Raw genomic sequence first — 19,475 nt, 5'->3', positions numbered from 1 at the left:
AAACAGCATGTTGCAAAACTTTCTCTCTTGTTTGGTGAGGGACAAGGGCAATGCATCATGAGTCATGATGTCACATGCCAAGCAGGCAATATTGCACCAACCAGGTTTACCTCATAGAATTACATAGAATTTACGAACATATAAACATACGAATTAGGAGCAGGGATAGGCCACTCGGCCCCTCAAGCCTGCTCCGCTATTCAATAAGATCATGGCTGATCTGGTTGTAATCAATCACAGAAACAGGCCATTCGACCCAACAGGTCCATGTCATTGTTTATATATCACACAAGCCTCCTCCCAACTCTACTTCATTTCACCCTAACAACATATTCTTCAATTCCTCCATCTTCTCTTTTCTGGAGAAAAGAGCCCCAACCTGTTCAGTCTTTCCTGGTAGTTGTATCCTCTCAGTTCCAGTATCTTCTTGTTACGACTCCAGTCAAAGCCCCTAATCAAAATATATGATTCTGATTGTGGTGGGAGAAACGCACTGATAATTCAATCCCGTCGCTCCACGGATCGCCTAATATATCATTTAAAACTTTCCAAATTAAAGAAAGACCCAGACAAATTGTACCATCTATTAACCCCCAAATGAGGCTAACCAAACCAGGTGTCTTTAAATCAACAAATTAACTCTGTAATTAGAAGATCTAAATTCTTAAACATTATGAAGATATAAACAACATTTAAAATAGAAAAAATTAGAGTCCTTGCAAATTTACAGTCCAATGCTGCTTGGGGTCCTCACAGGATGTTGCTTGAAGTCCTCACAGTCATCCAATGTGGGAAAATGGTTCTTCCACAGTAGAACAGTCTGTAGTCTAGCTTCAGCAGTAGGTGATGCTTTCCTTCTCCAGCAAATTTCAACAATTACCGACTTGCAATGGAATCAAGCTGACTTTAGAGTTTTTGAGGGATAAAAGATTATCACAGTCTAACTTCCCTTTCTTCAACTTAAATTACCAGAGATCTCTGTTTTGGCTTGACTTTTTTATAATTTTGAGAGAATAATTAAACAGATTAAAATACTATTCCTTCAGTTTAAATGGTTGAGAGCTCTTTTTCCAGGTGCTGTCATCACAGTGGTGTCCTCTGTTTCTTCTCTTAGAACACACTGTCTTCAACTAAAAGCCAGTTCAAAATTGAATTGTAACAAATGTATCACTTGCTACTCACTCCCACTGGCTGTATCTATAGTAACGAGAATGCACCCTTTGAATCATAGTCTCCAAATGGCTGTTTCTAATGGCAACCGAAAATAACTCCTGAGGCTTGCCAGTTCTTAAAGCAATACTGATCCTCTGCAAACCTTAAAGGCAAACCACATATTCCTGGAAAAAAAAACAACAGGACCATGACATTCTTTATAATTCTTTTCTGCACTTTTTCCAGTGCTTCTATATACTTTTTGTGATATGGAGACCAGAACTGTGCATAGTACTCTAAGCATCATCTGACCAAAGTTATATATAAGTTCATCATAACTTCACTGCTTTTCAATTCTTGTCCTCTTGACGTGAACCTTCAAGAGCTCTGTTTGCACTTTTACAGCTTTGCTAACCTGCATTGCTATTTTTAATGATTTGTGTATCTTTACCCCTAGATCTTGCCTCTCCTCAACCCATTTCACTCTTATTTTCCAAGCAGTTTGTAGCCATCTCATTCCTCCTACCAAAATGCTCCAATAATGAAATTAATTTGGCATCTACATACCCATTCTGCAAGTTTGTTAACATCTTGCATTTGGTCGCAGTCTTCTTCAGTATTAACCACACCTTCCAATTTGGAGTCATGCACATTCCCGCATCCAAATCATTTATATGTAAATAGTGGTAAATGGCTGTCCAAATACCAATCTCTCTGGAACACCATTTTCTACCATTTGCCAAATGGTACCACCATTTAACCCCAAACTCTGCTTTCTGTTTTGCAGTCAATTTATTATCCATTTGGTTACTTGTCCCCGACACCACATGCTTTGATCTTAGTCATGAGTCGACTTAGCTAAGGCCTTTTGAAAGTTATTGTATATTACATGCACTACATTATGTTGGTCTACTGTTTCTGTTACTTCTTCAAAAATTTTGTAAGATTGTTCAAGCAGGGCCTTCCTTTTTGAAGTTCATTCTGACTATTCTTTTTTGGCAGTGAAGCAATGGCTCTCGCTGTTGGCCTTGAAGAAAGCCACCCACAAAGATCTAGCATTCTCTGTGGCATGGATTTCCCCTTTCCTGCTGTTAGTTTGAAGCTGGCATCAAGAGGATCTCCAGGCACCCAGCAACGGTGATATGATCGAGCAGGGCAAGCAGCCAATCACATTGAAGTATTCTCATAGACAGCAAACCAGGACGTAAAATGCACTGAATTTTTCACTTGTAATTAAAATTTTACAGAGAGTGAAATAAATGTTCAAACATGCACATAGGATTAAGGTAAAAGTTGAAATATCATAAACAAACTTTAAAAAATTAAAAACATGATTTTTTATCATAGTGGAGAAATTTGACTTTCCACAAATATGAAATTAATTTTTCAGGGCCAGTGACGCTGTACAGCAGTAATTATGAACTTAGCACACCATTAAAAACCCAGTTACACCTCCTTCAAGAAGGTGATACTTTTTCAAGGCTTTGTACAGTGAGAATAAGAGGACAAGTTCTCATTAGTTCAGTGATTTCTAATTGATTGCATTCTGGGGGGACTTCAACAGCAGACCCTATGGAGATGCGTAGACAACTTCCGCATTTAACTGCACATGTGAGGACTCCTGAGGCTGCTGTCAGTTTCAGTGGAGTAATGTCAGCGAATGCTGACAGTTTCACCATCATTACTACCGCAAAATCCGAGCCATTATTTTTTTTTTTAGAATTAGAACATTACAGCGCAGTACAGGCCCTTCGGCCCTCGATGTTGCGCCGATCATCTGACCTACACTATTCCATTTTCATCCATATGTCTATCCAATGACCACTTAAATGCCCTTAAAGTTGGCGAGTCTACTACTGTTGCAGGCAGGGCGTTCCACGCCCCTACTACTCTCTGCGTAAAGAAACTACCTCTGACATCTGTCCTATATCTATCACCCCTCAACTTAAAGCTATGTCCCCTCGTGTTTGCCATCATCATCCGAGGAAAAAGACTCTCACTATCCACCCTATCTAACCCTCTGATTATCTTGTATGTCTCTATTAAGTCACCTCTCCTCCTCCTTCTCTCTAACGAAAACAACCCCAAGTCCCTCAGCCTTTCCTCGTAAGACCTTCCTTCCATACCAGGCAACATCCTAGTAAATCTCCTCTGCACCCTTTCCAAAGCTTCCACATCCTTCCTATAATGCGGTGACCAGAACTGCACGCAATACTCAAGGTGCGGCCTCACCAGAGTTTTGTACAGCTGCATCATGACCTCGTGGCTCCGAAACTCGATCCCCCTACTAATAAAAGCTAACACACCATATGCCTTCTTAACAGCCCTATTAAATCCCTGAAAGTTGCTACCCAGGTTATGTACCTGGACACCAAGATCTCTCTGCTCATCTACACTACCAAGAATCTTCCCATTAGCCCAGTACTCTGCATTGCTGTTACTCCTTCCAAAGTGAATCACCTCACACTTCTCCGCATTAAACTCCATTTGCCATCTCTCAGCCCAGCTCTGCAGCCTATCTATGTCCCTCTGTACCCTACAACATCCTTCGGCACTATCCACAACTCCACCAACCTTCGTGTCATCCGCAAATTTACTAACCCACCCTTTTACACCCTCATCCAGGTCATTTATAAAAATGACAAACAGCAGTGGCCCCAAAACAGAACCTTGCGGTACACCACTAGTTACTAAACTCCAGGATGAACATTTGCCATCAACCACCACCCTCGGTCTTCTTTCAGCTAGCCAATTTCTGATCCAAAGCTCTAAATCACCTTCAACCCCATACTTCCGTATTTTCTGCAATAGCCTACCGTGGGGAACCTTATCAAACGCCTTACTGAAATCCATATACACCACATCCACGGCTTTACCCTCACCCACCTGTTTGGTCACCTTCTCGAAAAACTCAATAAGGTTTGTGAGGCACGACCTACCTTTCACAAAACCGTGCTGACTATCGCAAATGAACTTATTCTTTTCAAGATGATTATAAATCCTATCTCTTATAACCCTTTCCAACATTTTACCCACAACTGAAGTAAGGCTCACAGGTCTATAATTACCAGGGCTGTCTCTACTCCCCTTCTTGAACAAGGGGACAACATTTGCTATCCTCCAGTCCTCCGGCACTACTCCTGTCGACAATGACGACATAAAGATCAACAACAATGGCTCTGCAATCTCCTCCCTGGCTTCCCAGAGAATCCTAGGATAAATCCCATCTGGCCCAGGGGACTTATCTATTTTCACACTTTCCAAAATTGCTAACACCTCCTCCTTGCGAACCTCAATCCCATCTAGCCTAGTAGGCTGTATCTCAGTAATCTCCTCGGCAACATTTATGTTTTCAACCTCTATTCCATTTCAATTACATCTTTTGAGTAAAGATTATATTTTTCCTATCACTAACATTAAGCTAACTATAGTTCCCTCGATGTGTTCCGTCTGCTTTTCAGAAAGGAGAAATAACATTAGCTGTCTCCCAGACATAACAGATTATGCCTGAGTGGACCTATCCCTATCTTAATTTTCCTTCTGTTATTTTTGTGTCTATAAAATAAAGAATCTTTTTATATTCTTTGTTATTTCCATTTCGTATTTGCTCTTTGCTTTCCTTTTTGCTATATTGTATGTTTGTACATAAACGAAAAGGGTTTGTCACTTTTTCATGCCCCTTTCAAAGAATATGAATAGGATGTCATAAATATATACACACACACGCGCACTTTTGGAAAGACTTCATTTGTTTAATTTAATTGGTTCACAGTTCCTGTTCGCTTCTGAAACAGGTTACAAAAAGTGGCATTAAAAGTAGAATGTTGCATATCAAACACTGGCTGCACTTGCCTTCAGCGACTGTTCCGTGTACTTTGTCGAGCAACTGTCGGAATGACAGTGTGGTTACCAGTATGCAGATGGGGTACCAACACCTGCCGAAGTTCTGCCTTAGCTGAAGTGACAATACCGAGAAAACCCCAAAGCAAACCCTCCCGGATATGAGGCGTTCCGGAAAGCAATCGCTTTCTTAAACTTACTGCTCATGGTGGCTGCGTTTTGCAAATAAAGTGTTAGGAAGTATGTCTGGTGCAGGCGCACATACTATTATAGCACTGAACCTGTCAGTCTGCAGAAGCGACAGGTATCAGAGGGAGGTTAAAATGAACCTGTTTAGATACATAGAAATGCATGAATTTAATTAGTTTGCAATCTTGATTATAATTCCGACTGCTAACTTTCCCCTAAGCCTTCCAGCTCTACCTGTACACAAACACGTGCTCAATTCACAAGCTGAAGGAGGTGTCCTATTGTTTCAGCTCCGCTGTAAATAGCATTCTTGATTTAGGGGCTGTATTAGTTGAAGCTGTTTGTGTGTGTTGTCAAAACAATGCGAATTCGGGGACTGGTGGGCAGTCCAGGACTGGCGTGGATACAGGCCCGAGTTTTATTATTGAATGTGATGAGCTTCCTTTGTCTTATTATGATTTGGGTTTTATCAGTTGTGTTCGTTTTTTTTGGGGGGGGGCGGGGTAATGCCACGACTTTCTCCTTATGGGTTAACAGAAAAGGCAAATGCCACATTAATATGTTCTGTTGTGACGGGTGTTTATTGAGATGACTTTAAATCGTCACCCTCAACAGTAACGCCGCCTTTGCCAACACGCAGGAGGAGTCTTTGCACTGATGCTTGTGACTGACAAAGAGGCAGCATCTGAACAGCCCAACTTTCTCTCTCGCAGCAGCAATTGCCGTTCACTTACCACAGGAGAGCAGAATTGCTCCTCCGGTACTGTGTGAATCCAGCACGTCCTCCCCTCAAACATAAACAAGGCGGAGTCTCAGCAATGTGTGTGTGTGTGTTTTGTTTTACACACACACACAGTTGCCGTTGGGAAAAAATGCTCGGAAGTTTGTTGGCGATGTGACTGAGCAGTGAGTGGAGGAAATGGTAACCGGTTGCGTTGACATCTCAGCGGATTGACAGGCGGCGGGCGCAGTGGGAGCGAAGCCCGGCAATTTTCACAGCAATTTCAAGCTGGTGGATTCCAGCCGCTTGCCGACGGCCAGCAGCCGGGGGATCATTATTTGGTGACAAATTCAACTTCCACTCTAACTTTTGTTGGCGTATGGGAACCGTACAAACTTCCTGAACGACAGGATTTAACGGATATAGAGAGGGCGAAGTAAGCAGAGCTGCGGGAAGGTAGGTGTGGAGTCAACACATGATGTTTGACCAAGTGAACCGTATTGCTGACTTCCTTCTGTATTTCACTTTCCTGATCTGGTGTTGGTCACTAGCTGAGGAAATTTGAAGCTGGTTAATCTAATGGGCTCTCGGGTGCTGTCTATTTGTCCTGAACTCTTCGGTACTTGCAAAATGATTCCACTGGCGATGATTCACTTAATCTTGTTTTCTCCATTACATACAATTTCTAAGTCTGGTCCACCGGACACCCCCTGTCGTCTGTCTCACTGACTAACCTGCTCACTCTGTGAAAAACCACGTTGGTCGAGTTAACCTGTATTGTGCCTTTAAAGGGAAGAAGCCGCTCAGAGTGACTCCCAAATATGTTAATTGCTCGTGTGATTGAGAATCTGACTGCCTGTAACTCAATTACAGATGGAAACCAATAATCCACTGACTACAATCTGTTTATTCATTCCGGCTTGGGGTCTGGAGGTTCAGCAATTCACGGGAGATTTCCGATTGCTCAGCTTCACGTTACTCTGGAAACAGGTTGTGAATAAACGCGGGGCTGATGCTCAACCCCAGCAACAACTTGTAGCGCGAACCCTTCCCTTATTTAGATCGCGACTGACTTCAAGGGTCAAAATCCCTTTTCTATGTCAGCAAAGATCATGTTCTTGAAAGCAAAAAAAAAAAAAATTGTTGTTTACTTGCTTTGTTTAAACTGGCCCGAGGTTGAGATACAAAGCAACGTGGATTAGCGATCTCAAGCTGCTTTCCATTGGGAGCAAGTAACGATATGAAAGTCACTGAGTCCCGGGCCGCTGTGATCCGATCCCCAAAGGTTCTCGTGTGTTTTTACTCTTTATAGTGACGTGCAGCGATTTATTTTATTATCGATTAGTAGACATTCTATTGATCATTCATGATTCATGATTCTATTGTTGGATTACCAACAGGTAAATATAGAACAATGGAACTCTTGGGCAAATATCTCCCCAGATCTTGAAATGTAACTAATTTCGCTTCTGAAACAAGGGTTCCATTTGTGACAAAAACAAGAAATGCTGGAATCACTCAGCAGGTCTGGCAGCGTCTGTGGAAAGAGAAGCAGAGTTAACGTTTCGGGTCAGTTCCGAAGAAGGGTCACTGACCCGAAACGTTAACTCTGCTTCTCTTTCCACAGATGCTGCCAGACCTGCTGAGTGAATCCAGCATTTCTTGTTTTTGTTTCAGATTTCCAGCATCCGCAGTATTTTGCTTTTATTTTAGGGTTCCATTTGTGTGTAGTTTGAAACGTTCTGCACGAACTGTGACGCTTGGCTCAGTGGTAACACTCCGCTGTTCGAATCACGGGGTCCTGGACTCCAGTCCCACCCTGGAGACTTTGAGCACCTGATCTAATGTTACAGCACAGTTCAGTAACCGAGGGAATGTGACACTGTCAGAGGTACTTCCGGTGAAACTGAGGCCCCATGGAATCTCTGCGGTTGGAAAAGATCTAATGACACTATCTGAGGAGGAGCATGGGAGTTCTCTGTGTCTTATCCAATATTTATCCCTCAACCAACATCACAAAAACAGATGATCTGGTCATTCATTGCTGTTTGTGGCAGTTTGCTATGGCACAAATTGACTGCCCTGTTTCCGAACAGTGACTAGTTACTTCACTGGCTGTGTAAAGTGGGTTGGGATATCCTGAGGTTGTGACAGGTGCTACATAAATGCAACTCTGCTTTCTTTAATATAATGTCTCATACCTTGCATTTTACTTGGTTCCATATTTTCCCAGTCTCTCTCTCTCTCTCCCTCTCCAAGCATTGGATTTATATTTTAAGATGTTACTTATAGCATGAACAGCATCAGCTTCTCTGAACAGCTTTGGTATTTCATGGAGATCTCATCATATTCTTATTACTGGAACTGTTTTCTCCCTTCAACTTTCAAAGCACTCACTCTGGAACCAAAATGCAAGGGAATGGTGCAAACCATTAAAGCCATCTTAGTCTTTTCTTCAAATCTGCCCCTTTTTTCCATTTTTCAGTCAGTGCTAATTTACCTAGTTGAGTATTATTAGAACCATGGGTTCTGAAAATATTTGAACCTTCAAACTGGTGTTGAGTTGTATGGTCTTCTGTTCTGTTGCTCAAATCTGCATGTTGGGGATTTGGACTCTGTGATAAGAGGCCATTTCTGTAATCACATAAAGGTCACTGGTTTTGTTTCTTTTCCTTTTTAAGCTATGTAGCTTTAACCACTGAACACCAGGGAAACAATAGTGCAAGGCCAGCTATGAAGCTCAGCTGCTTTGTGCCCTTTACTTTGTGGTACTGTGCTATGTGATCTGCCTTACATTATGTAAATATAACGAGGCCAGAACACTAGCAGTGCCAGAATGCAACGGTTTGGTTAAATAAAGAAGGTATTTGTCACTAAACCTTAAAGAGGAGTTCCACCCAATTTTTTTCTTAACTAAAAGGTCACCACACTGCCATGAAATTTTTACCTAATAGTGTTTAGGAATATAGCATTACTCACTATCATTTCTTTGGAAACCATATTTATTGAAGGATCATCCATCATTTCTTAAATGTGCTTTGGGTGAGGGGTTAGTGTTTGATACGCATTTACTGCATGCCTTTAAGAGTCAGTAAGCACTCCTATACTCTGATGGGAACGGTGGATGGCCCCTAAGTGTATGACAATAAAAAGTTATTTTCTTAGAAGTGCATTGTTTTGAAATCCAAATCTTGAGCTTCAGTACTGTTACTCTTTCTCTGTAACCCTCCTTAGACATATAGACATCCTTTGGAAAATACCTTTTTTTTTACCTTGTGCTGTGTGGCGGAGCCCTTTCAACTCAGTGGGGTGCCCACATTTAGCGGCAGCCACAGAGCCCCCATGATATTACGCACGGAGGTTCATTAGAATCACGGCGCCGAGCCGCCCTCCCCATATTACGGGGGGAGAGGTGGGACATTCGGCGCAGTAAGAGAGTTTTGACAGTTGTGCAGCAGCTGCTGGGGCCCTATTTTAAGCGCCCCAGCACCTGCTTCCTGACAGCTGTCAAAGAATAATTACCTGACTGCTGAAGAGTCCTGGAATGTGCAAAACAGGGTAAGTATGTGGCAGCAAAGCAGAAAGTTCTGCAGAAATCCAGCAGGTCAGGCAGCATCTGTGGAGAGAGAAGCAGAGTTAACTTGTCCAAGTTCACAGACCTGAAAGATAACTCTACTTCTCTCTCCACAGATGCTGCCTGACATGCTGAGTTACCCCAGCACTTTCCGCAGAGGATCACACAATGTAGGATGAGCCATACCTATTTCCATGTGATAAAGTTGAACCCTTCATGTATATGAAGGTTTCTAACAGGGCAGGGATTAGTGTTGATGGATACATCAGCTGCTTTCATGGATAAACTATGTGGCATGCCATGACATTGCCCATCTGGGCCAGCACTGAGTGGGATAGCATGACCACATCAAGATCCTACCAGCTGAATCAATTGCCCGCACCATCCATATAACCTTTGTGTTCCTACCCTTTCTGGTACCCTCCCCACACACAGGGTGACTAGAGTGCCATTGCTCCTTCACAAACACAAATAAACGCAGAGCGTACACTGTTTACAGAGAGATGGTACACAGTACCTCCCTTCATGCCTGCACAGCTTTCCCTCCAGTAATCCCAGACCCCCAACCTCCTCCCTTTAAGAATGCAGAGTGAGACCCCGGAAAAGGAACTTACCTTCTGCCTCTGAGGACCCGCCGGCTTTTCCAATCGTGAATGGGACGGCACATGATGGTTGCCTGTTCAGCGAAAGATCCAGAGGTGCCCATGGAGAGGCGGCGGGCTGCATAATCTGCAGAGGTAAGCACCGTTTAACATATCGTAATTGGGGTGCTGCCGTGCGGCAGGGGCCGCACCGAGGTCCCCCAGCTGCTGGTAATTTGCGGCGGGCCCTTCTGGACGTCACGGGTCGAGGCAGGCCTCTCCCCACAGAATTTTACCAGCCTCTGCGTCGTGACCCGCGGCTTCGAGGGGCCGGTAAAATTCAGCCCCAGGAGTTTTTCTTTTCAACATATATCATTCTGGTGCATTCATTTTTCTGTTCATTATTTTTGTTTAAGAGGAGCTACTTGATGCACAGGGCAAGGTTTGCCAATTATATTTGAAAAACAAAAGAAAGGACTTGCATTTTAAAAGTGCCTTTCATGACCTCAGTAAGGCCCAAAGTGCTTTACAGACAATGAGTTACATTTAAAGTATAGTCACTGTTGTAGGAAACACGACAGCCAACTTACGCATAGCAAAGTCTCACAAACAACAGGGAAATAAATGACCAATTAAATTGTGTTTGTGATATTAGTTGAGGGATAAATGTTGGCCAGGCCAGGAGAACTCCCCTGCTCTTTTTTCAAAATAATGTCATGGGATGTTTTTATGCCCATCTGAGATGGGTAGATGGGGCTTTGGTTTAATATCTCCTCAGAAGGATAGTGCAAGGCTCCCTCTCTACTGCATTGGAGTGTCAGCCTAGAATGCGTGCATATGTAGTAATTATATAGGACCTAACGTTTTCTCCCCCAATCTGCCCTCTTAAACTGTTTAAATTCCCCTGGCTCTTTAAATCAGTTCATTTTAGCCCTATCTAAAAGTTAACAGTTAGTTTAGTGTATGTTACCTGGGCCCACTGCCCTCCCCCAGCCACACCTGCTCTTTGTTTTCTCAATGAAATTGATCCGGATGAAACTGACGAGCACAGCTGCCGATACTTCAATCTCCGATCCTGCTGTCTTCACAGTCCAGAGTGTCTGCAGCCACGGCATGCGGTAAGTCCATTGAGGTGAAGAAGGAGCTGCGGGACCCGAGAGAAGTCCTGTGAAAAGGTGCCCCGAACACCCAAAACATCCACGAACGGCCCCCCCGGCCGCAACTTCAAAGCGCCCGCGGGAGATGGCTCGGAGAGCATCTGCAGCGCACTGTCGGCAATGCTGCATGCCTTTATTTAAACCACTGCAAAAAAAAAACCCTTAGCAAATGTAATCACCTCTAAGTCTGCCAAATGATGCTTCACCTCCCGAAGGACGTGGATGAGCTTTCCGGACGTCGATGGTGGGCACTGAGGAAATGGCTTATTACCTGCACCAGATTCCACCCCCCCTCCCCCCCCTTTTACCCCCCTTCCACCCCCCCCCACCCCCGTCCCCTTCCCTGCTCCACCCTCTCAGCTCACCCCCTCACAACCCCGTCCCAGCCCGCCCCCCCCCTCGCACCATCTTCACCCCGCACCCCCTTCCCCTGCACCCCCCCCCACCCCCTCCCTCTACCCCTCCCCCTTGCATCCCCTCCTCCCACCGGCACCATCCTACACCTGTGTAGGGGCCCCAACAACCCCACTGCCTTGTGGGCGTCTCGGGAGAGACCAAGGCTAAGGGAGTAAACCCTAACAGAAAATCCGGAGCGGAACCCCGTAGGCGGTCATGTGTCACCTTTGGCATGTTTCCGGCAGTTCCTGCAGCCATACTGGTGCCAAACGTCGTGTCCTGCACTCCTTTGGACCCCACCAGAAAGGCCGAGAGGGGGGTTTTGACGACTGGGCAACTCTCAACCTCCATAAATTTGCCCAGGCATGCGCCATGGAGAGGTCACTCCATAGTTGCCTCACAGCGACTGAAACAACACGGAAGGCAGCAGTTACGGGTTATAAGTCCAGATAAATTGGCGTAGAAACTGGGCGCCACGGGTTGCCTTTGTCGGTGGGAGAGGTCATTGCACCTCACTGGACAGCTACCGCCCGCCTCAAACCGGGCAGCCCCCGGTCAATAAGGTTCTGTCCCGCCACAGTCTGCCTGCTTCAATGGGTGCTTGGAGCTCAGGGTCATTGCCCGAAAGGTGGACTGATACACCGCACCAAACAACATGAAAAAAGGAAAGAAGGTACCAGCCCTTCGCTTTGCAAGCTGGAACGTCAGAACTATGTGTCCTGGCCTGTCGGAAGACCTTACACAAATCAACGATTCTCGGAAGACCGCCATCATTAACAACGAGCTCAGTAGATTCAATGTGGACATTGCAGCACTTCAGGAGACTCGCCTCCCCGCGAGTGGCTCTCTAGCAGAGCAAGACTACACCTTCTTCTGGCAGGGCAGGGACCCTGAAGAACCAAGACAGCATGGAGTGGGCTTCGCCATCAGAAACTCCTTGCTCAGCATGATAGAGCCTCCCTCAAATGGCTCGGAATGCATACTGTCCATCCGACTGCTCACCACCTCTGGTCCAGTACACCTACTCAGCATCTATGCTCCAACACTCTGCTCCGCACCTGAAGCTAAAGACCAGTTCTATGAACAACTCCATAACATCATTAGCAGCATCCCCAACACCGAACACCTATTCCTGCTGGGGGACTTTAATGCCAGGGTTGGGGCCGACCATGACTCATGGCCCTCCTGCCTTGGGCGCTATGGCGTTGGAAGGATGAATGAGAACGGGCAGAGACTGCTTGAGTTGTGTACCTATCATAACCTCTGCATCACCAACTCGTTCTTTCACACTAAACCCTGTCACCAGGTTTCATGGAGGCACCCAAGATCACGTCGTTGGCACCAGCTAGACCTCATTGTCACAAGGCGAGCCGCCTTAAACAGTGTTCAAATCACACGCAGCTTCCACAGTGCGGACTGCGACACCGACCACTCCCTGGTGTGCAGCAAGGTTAGACTCAGACCAAAGAAGTTGCATCATTCCAAGCAGAAGGGCCACCCGCGCATCAACACGAGCAGAATTTCTCACCCACAGCTGTTACAAAAATTTCTAAATTCACTTGTAACAGCCCTTCAAAACACTCCCACAGGGGATGCTGAGACCAAGTGGGCCCACATCAGAGACGCCATCTATGAGTCAGCTTTGACCACCTACGGCAAAAGTGCGAAGAGAAATGCAGACTGGTTTCAATCTCATAATGAAGAGCTGGAACCTGTCATAGCCGCTAAGCGCATTGCACTTTTGAACTACAAGAAAGCCCCCAGCGATTTAACATCCGCAGCACTTAAAGCAGCCAGAAGTACTGCACAAAGAACAGCTAGGCGTTGCGCAAACGACTACTGGCAACACCTATGCAGTCATATTCAGCTGGCCTCAGACACCGGAAACATCAGAGGAATGTATGATGGCATGAAGAGAGCTCTTGGGCCAACCATCAAGAAGATCACCCCCCTCAAATCTAAATCGGGGGACATAATCACTGACCAACGCAAACAGATGGACCGCTGGGTTGAGCACTACCTAGAACTGTACTCCAGGGAGAATGCTGTCACTGAGACTGCCCTCAATGCAGCCCAGCCTCTACCAGTCATGGATGAGCTGGACATACAGCCAACCAAATCGGAACTCAGTGATGCCATTGATTCCCTAGCCAGCGGAAAAGCCCCTGGGAAGGACAGCATTACCCCTGAAATAATCAAGAGTGCCAAGCCTGCTATACTCTCAGCACTACATGAACTGCTATGCCTGTGCTGGGACGAGGGAGCAGTACCCCAGGACATGCGCGATGCCAATATCATCACCCTCTATAAAAACAAAGGTGACCGCGGTGACTGCAACAACTACCGTGGAATCTCCCTGCTCAGCATAGTGGGGAAAGTCTTTGCTCGAGTCGCTCTGAACAGGCTCCAGAAGCTGGCCGAGCGCGTCTACCCTGAGGCACAGTGTGGCTTTCGTGCAGAGAGATCGACTATTGACATGCTGTTCTCCCTTCGTCAGATACAGGAGAAATGCCGTGAACAACAGATGCCCCTCTACATTGCTTTCATTGATCTCACCAAAGCCTTTGACCTCGTCAGCAGACGTGGTCTCTTCAGACTACTAGAAAAGATCGGATGTCCACCAAAGCTACTAAGTATCATCACCTCATTCCATGACAATATGAAAGGCACAATTCAACATGGTGGCTCCTCATCAGAGCCCTTTCCTATCCTGAGTGGTGTGAAACAGGGCTGTGTTCTCGCACCCACACTTTTTGGGATTTTCTTCTCCCTGCTGCTTTCACATGCGTTCAAATCCTCTGAAGAAGGAATTTTCCTCCACACAAGATCAGGGGGCAGGTTGTTCAACCTTGCCCGTCTAAGAGCGAAGTCCAAAGTACGGAAAGTCCTCATCAGAGAACTCCTCTTTGCTGACGATGCTGCTTTAACATCTCACACTGAAGAATGCCTGCAGAGTCTCATCGACAGGTTTGCGTCTGCCTGCAATGAATTTGGCCTAACCATCAGCCTCAAGAAAACGAACATCATGGGGCAGGATGTCAGAAATGCTCCATCCATCGATATTGGCGACCACGCTCTGGAAGTGGTTCAAGAGTTCACCTACCTAGGCTCAACTATCACCAGTAACCTGTCTCTAGATGCAGAAATCAACAAGCGCATGGGTAAGGCTTCCACTGCTATGTCCAGACTGGCCAAGAGAGTGTGGGAAAATGGCGCACTGACACGGAACACAAAAGTCCGAGTGTATCAGGCCTGTGTCCTCAGTACCTTGCTCTACGGCAGCGAGGCCTGGACAACGTATGCCAGCCAAGAGCGACGTCTCAATTCATTCCATCTTCGCTGCCTTTGGAGAATACTTGGCATCAGGTGGCAGGACTATATCTCCAACACAGAAGTCCTTGAAGCGGCCAACACCCCCAGCTTATACACACTACTGAGTCAGCGGCGCTTGAGATGGCTTGGCCATGTGAGCCGCATGGAAGATGGCAGGATCCCCAAAGACACATTGTACAGCGAGCTCGCCACTGGTATCAGACCCACCGGCCGTCCATGTCTCCGTTATAAAGACGTCTGCAAACGCGACATGAAATCGTGTGACATTGATCACAAGTCGTGGGAGTCAGTTGCCAGCATTTGCCAGAGCTGGCGGGCAGCCATAAAGACAGGGCTAAATTGTGGCGAGTCGAAGAGACTTAGTAGTTGGCAGGAAAAAAGACAGAGGCGCAAGGGGAGAGCCAACTGTGCAACAGCCCCAACAAACAAATTTCTCTGCAGCACCTGTGGAAGAGCCTGTCACTCCAGAATTGGCCTTTATAGCCACTCCAGGCACTGCTTCACAAACCACTGACCACCTCCAGGCGCGTATCCATTGTCTCTCGAGATAAGGAGGCCCAAAAGAATATAGGACCACTTGCCTCATCCAATTTTAAAGGTATGGGTGTCACCCACACCTCACATCCAGATAGCTGGTATTATTTTATAGCTGTAGATATTTAAAAATGAAGATGGGCACTCTTTAAATTCCATTCTGACGAAATGCCTACGTGTGGAGCATTCAATTCTCTGCTCACTCTACAGATGCTGCCTAACTTGCTGTGTGATTCCAGCATTTGTGTTTCTGGTTTCCAGCATTGATAGTTTTTAAAAATTCTTTTTAAAAGGCCAGTTTGCTTTTGGAAATTTTTATTTGCAGTTTGAATTCGAGAACCCTAAATCTGTTTTGTCCACTATCGCTCTTCTGCTGAACAAACAGGAGCTCTGTAAGGAAACTTCAACAAAGGTGTTTTACTTTGACCATTGTTATCTTATGGTGCATTCAATTTACCTTTTTTTTAAAAAGAGTTTCCGTTTAGTGGCATCAATCCAAATCCGGTATGATAATGATCTTTTACATCCTGAGTATGTGTGTGACAGCAGAAAAGAGTAGTTTAACCACGGTCTCATGTTGAGCCAGCTGCAGTGTAACTGGCATCTCGCCACCAGATTTTCACATTTAAACCTCGTGTGGATAGAGTTCAACAAAACCAGCACCAGAGACCGACTGTTTTACCCTGATAAAATTACAGTCTAAGCTAATTTTGCAGAAACATGCAGTTGCATTTTGTGTAAATGTAAAATGTTATTGTTTTTTTTTGTTTACTTACTGTTTTTTCCCGAACAAGTGATTTGCTTAACAGAGTAGAATTGTTTAAACGTATGTTGATCAAGCGAGTCTGTGTTCAGTAAATTGATATACACAGCAGGGTTAGGTTATAATGCAACATCTGAGAATATGAGGACAGTGTATGAATCCATTTGCAGCATTGAACTGTTTTTTAATCAAAATATACATAGATATGAAAACAGACGGAAAATGGTCAACTGATAGATCAAGCCCGTGTCATGTATACATGGTCCAACTTCCATCTTGCACCATTAAATGTTAATGCTTCCGCCTACCTCACCCTCAGGAAAGATAAGAAAACGTCTTAAGCAATGTCATGCAGATGCTGGACATCTGAAACAAAATCACAAAACACTCAGCAAGTCAGTCAGCAATTGTGGAGAGAACAAAAAAATCACCTTTTGGATATAGACCCTTCCTCAAAACTTGGGGGAGGTGCAGTGTTGGGGGGCGAATTCTTGGGTCAATTTAGGAAACAGAAACAGAAATCCTCTCTGACCACCTGACCCCTCCACACCCCAACAAAAGCAATTAAACGAGCTCCAAGAGACCATGGTGAGTAATGTCGCAGCCCACCCAGCTCTTGTAACTCAGGACAACTTCTACTTGCAGGAACATGTCCAGCTTCCTTTTGAATGATTACTAGCGACTCCCACACTCACCCAGCCCACTGGCAGATCAATGCTACACCATGCTCAGACCTCAATAGAACTGTGTTAATTTGGTGGAGCACTTGTACTGAAGCAAGAGGCAAGAGCTTTTCTTGGGAATTATGACTGAGAAGCTCACACATATAATGGATTGTTGTCAGTGTGGGAGCCATCTAGAAGGTGCTGGCAGACATGGAGATGGCCAGTACTGTGGGCCCTACATTGGTAAATCTGTCATTGTCAGTTCAGTGTGAGGGGTCGCTACTGTGTGAGCTATGAAAAATGTCTTCCCACCCATGATGGGTTATTTGGTAAGTGCACTGCCTGTGCAGAGCTCAGCCATGCAGGTTAGAAAGGGCCCAGTTGAATCTTCTCCTCCAAACTAGGATGGTCACTATAATTAGGCTTCTTTGTCAAAAGGGATCGAAGTCAGCCGGGGTTCCCACTCTTGGTTGGAATCTAATACCCGCTGGAGATGCATGAGTATGGTTGTTGGGGAGAGGTACAGCAACAGGTTTGGCTGTGCTGCCCTCCATGGTTAAAGGGCCTGCCATCACTCTGTTTAAAGGTGCAAAAGGAAAATGGCCACTTGGGTGAGTTACCAGAGAATGCCAAGTGCATGTGGGAACCATGCCCGCAGGAGATAATGGGAATAATTCAGTTGGGGGGAATGGGAGTGACGAGAATGGACTTGCACCCTATAAGGGATGAGCACAGTGGAGGGTAATGCGATTTAACTCTACACTTGAAGAGTCTAAAGTTAACTACATAAAAAGTGTCCCAAATTTAAAATCAAGTGAAAATATTCTCCATGTATTATCCTTGTAAAACTCTCAGTGTGTGCAAGTCAGAAGCTGAACAAGGTAACAAACCTTGTTCAGGTAAACAGGTGAGAAATTTCCCAATTTCCCAGATTGTAGTGGTGGGGGGTGAGGGGTGGGGGGGGGGGTGGTGTTGGTTGGGGGTGTTGTTGCTCTGTAAACATGTTTAATTGTGTGGGTTTATAAATATAGATAGGATTGATAATGGTGTGACACAGGCAGCCTGGCAGTCCCATACAGAGAGCTGTCTTTCACCAACTTTGCAAAAAAGTATTAATTGGGTCCTGAAGAAGCCAGTTTGCTGGGCCTGTTGTATCTACTTCTCACTGACTGGGGGAGGTCATTGATCTAAAGCCTTGCTGCTTTCAGCTGTAAAAACCCTGATAAATCTACAGTGTCAGTATTGTAGTGGTCTATATATAAATACTGCTACAATACTGACACTGCAGGTGTCTGTTTCTACTCTAATCTAAATTTGCAGCCCTACTATTGCTAATATAACTGCTTTATGTCATTGGCTTTATTCCATTATTATTAACATGACTTAAATCACATTTCCTGTAACAAAAGGTGATTGCTGGACTAAGCAATTGCATTGTGTACCTTAATAATCTGTTGGTGTACAGTGACACCTGGCAAGACCATGTTAAATACTTAAAGCCTCTGTTCAACAGGTTAGAGAGAGCCAATTTGGTAGTAAACTTAGAAAAGAGTGAGTTTGCTAAGGTTAAGGTCACCTATTTAGGGCATGTAGTGGGTCAAGGTCAAGTATTGCCTAGGGAAGCTAAAGTTCAGGTGATAATAGACTCTCCAGTCCCCAAGACAAATAGGGACATATTACAATTCCTAGGGATGTGTGGGTTCTACCGAAACTTCAGTACAGTGGTAACCACACTGACAAATTTATTAAAAGTCATGAAGATCCAGTGGATAAAGGGGAACCTGTAGATATGGTGTACTTGGATTTCCAAAAGGCATTTGATAAGGTGCCACATCAAAGGTTACTACACAAGGTAAAAGCACATGGTGTAGGGCATAACATATTAGCTTGGATAAAGGAATGGTTAGCTAACAGGAAGCAGAAAGTAGGGATAAATGGGTCTTTTTTTGGCAAACTGTAACTAGTGGAGTGCCACAGGGATCAGTCCTGGGGCCTCAACTATTTACAATTTATATCAATGATTTGGATGAAGGGGCTGAATGTATGATAGCTAAATTTGCCAATGACACCAAGATAGGAAGGAAGATAGGTTGTCAAGAGGAGGTAAAGGATCTAAAAAGGGATATAGATAGGTTGTGAGTGGGCATATATTTGGCAGATGGAGTATAATGTGGGAAAAAGTGAATTTGTCCACTTTGGCAGCAAGAGTAGAAAAGCTGTATACTATTTAAATGGAGAGCAGTTGCAGAACTCGGTGGTACAGAGGGATCTTGGTGTCCTGGTACATGAATCACAAAAGGTTAGTATGCAAGACAGCAAGTGATTAGGAAGGCAAATGGAATGTTGGCATTTAAAGCAAGGGGAATCGTGTATAAAAGTAGGGAATTTTTTACTGCAGCCGCACAGGGCTTTGGTGAGACCACATCTGGAGTAATGTGTACAGTTTTGGTCTCGTTATTTGAAAAAGGATATAATTGCATTACAAGCAGTTCAGAGAAGGTTCACTTGACTAATTCCGGGGATGAAGGGCTTATCTTATGAAGAAAGGTTGAGCAGGTTGGGCCTATACC

The 19,475-nt window shown here is 44.9% G+C and overlaps 1 protein-coding gene across 7 annotated transcripts in view; it reads left to right on the top strand.

The window, feature by feature from the left end:
• Positions 1–5,846: 5,846 nt before the first annotated feature.
• Positions 5,847–19,475, top strand: part of cpne2 (copine II) — a 341,237-nt gene continuing 327,608 nt past the window's right edge. For 5 of the 7 annotated variants that reach the window (XM_068049588.1, XM_068049587.1, XM_068049584.1 and 2 more), the window contains exon 1: positions 5,848–6,358. The gene's annotated coding sequence lies outside the window, so the exon portion shown is untranslated. Of the gene's footprint in view, positions 6,359–10,126; positions 10,214–19,475 lie in introns of those variants that run through there. The other 2 variants (XM_068049589.1, XM_068049586.1) reach the window with 2 other exon arrangements.

The sequence above is a fragment of the Heterodontus francisci genome, chromosome 17 (assembly GCF_036365525.1).
Source record: "Heterodontus francisci isolate sHetFra1 chromosome 17, sHetFra1.hap1, whole genome shotgun sequence".
NCBI lineage: Eukaryota > Metazoa > Chordata > Chondrichthyes > Heterodontiformes > Heterodontidae > Heterodontus > Heterodontus francisci.
The sequence above is the reverse complement of the archived record's forward strand: the minus strand, read 5'-3'. Positions and strand labels throughout refer to the sequence as shown.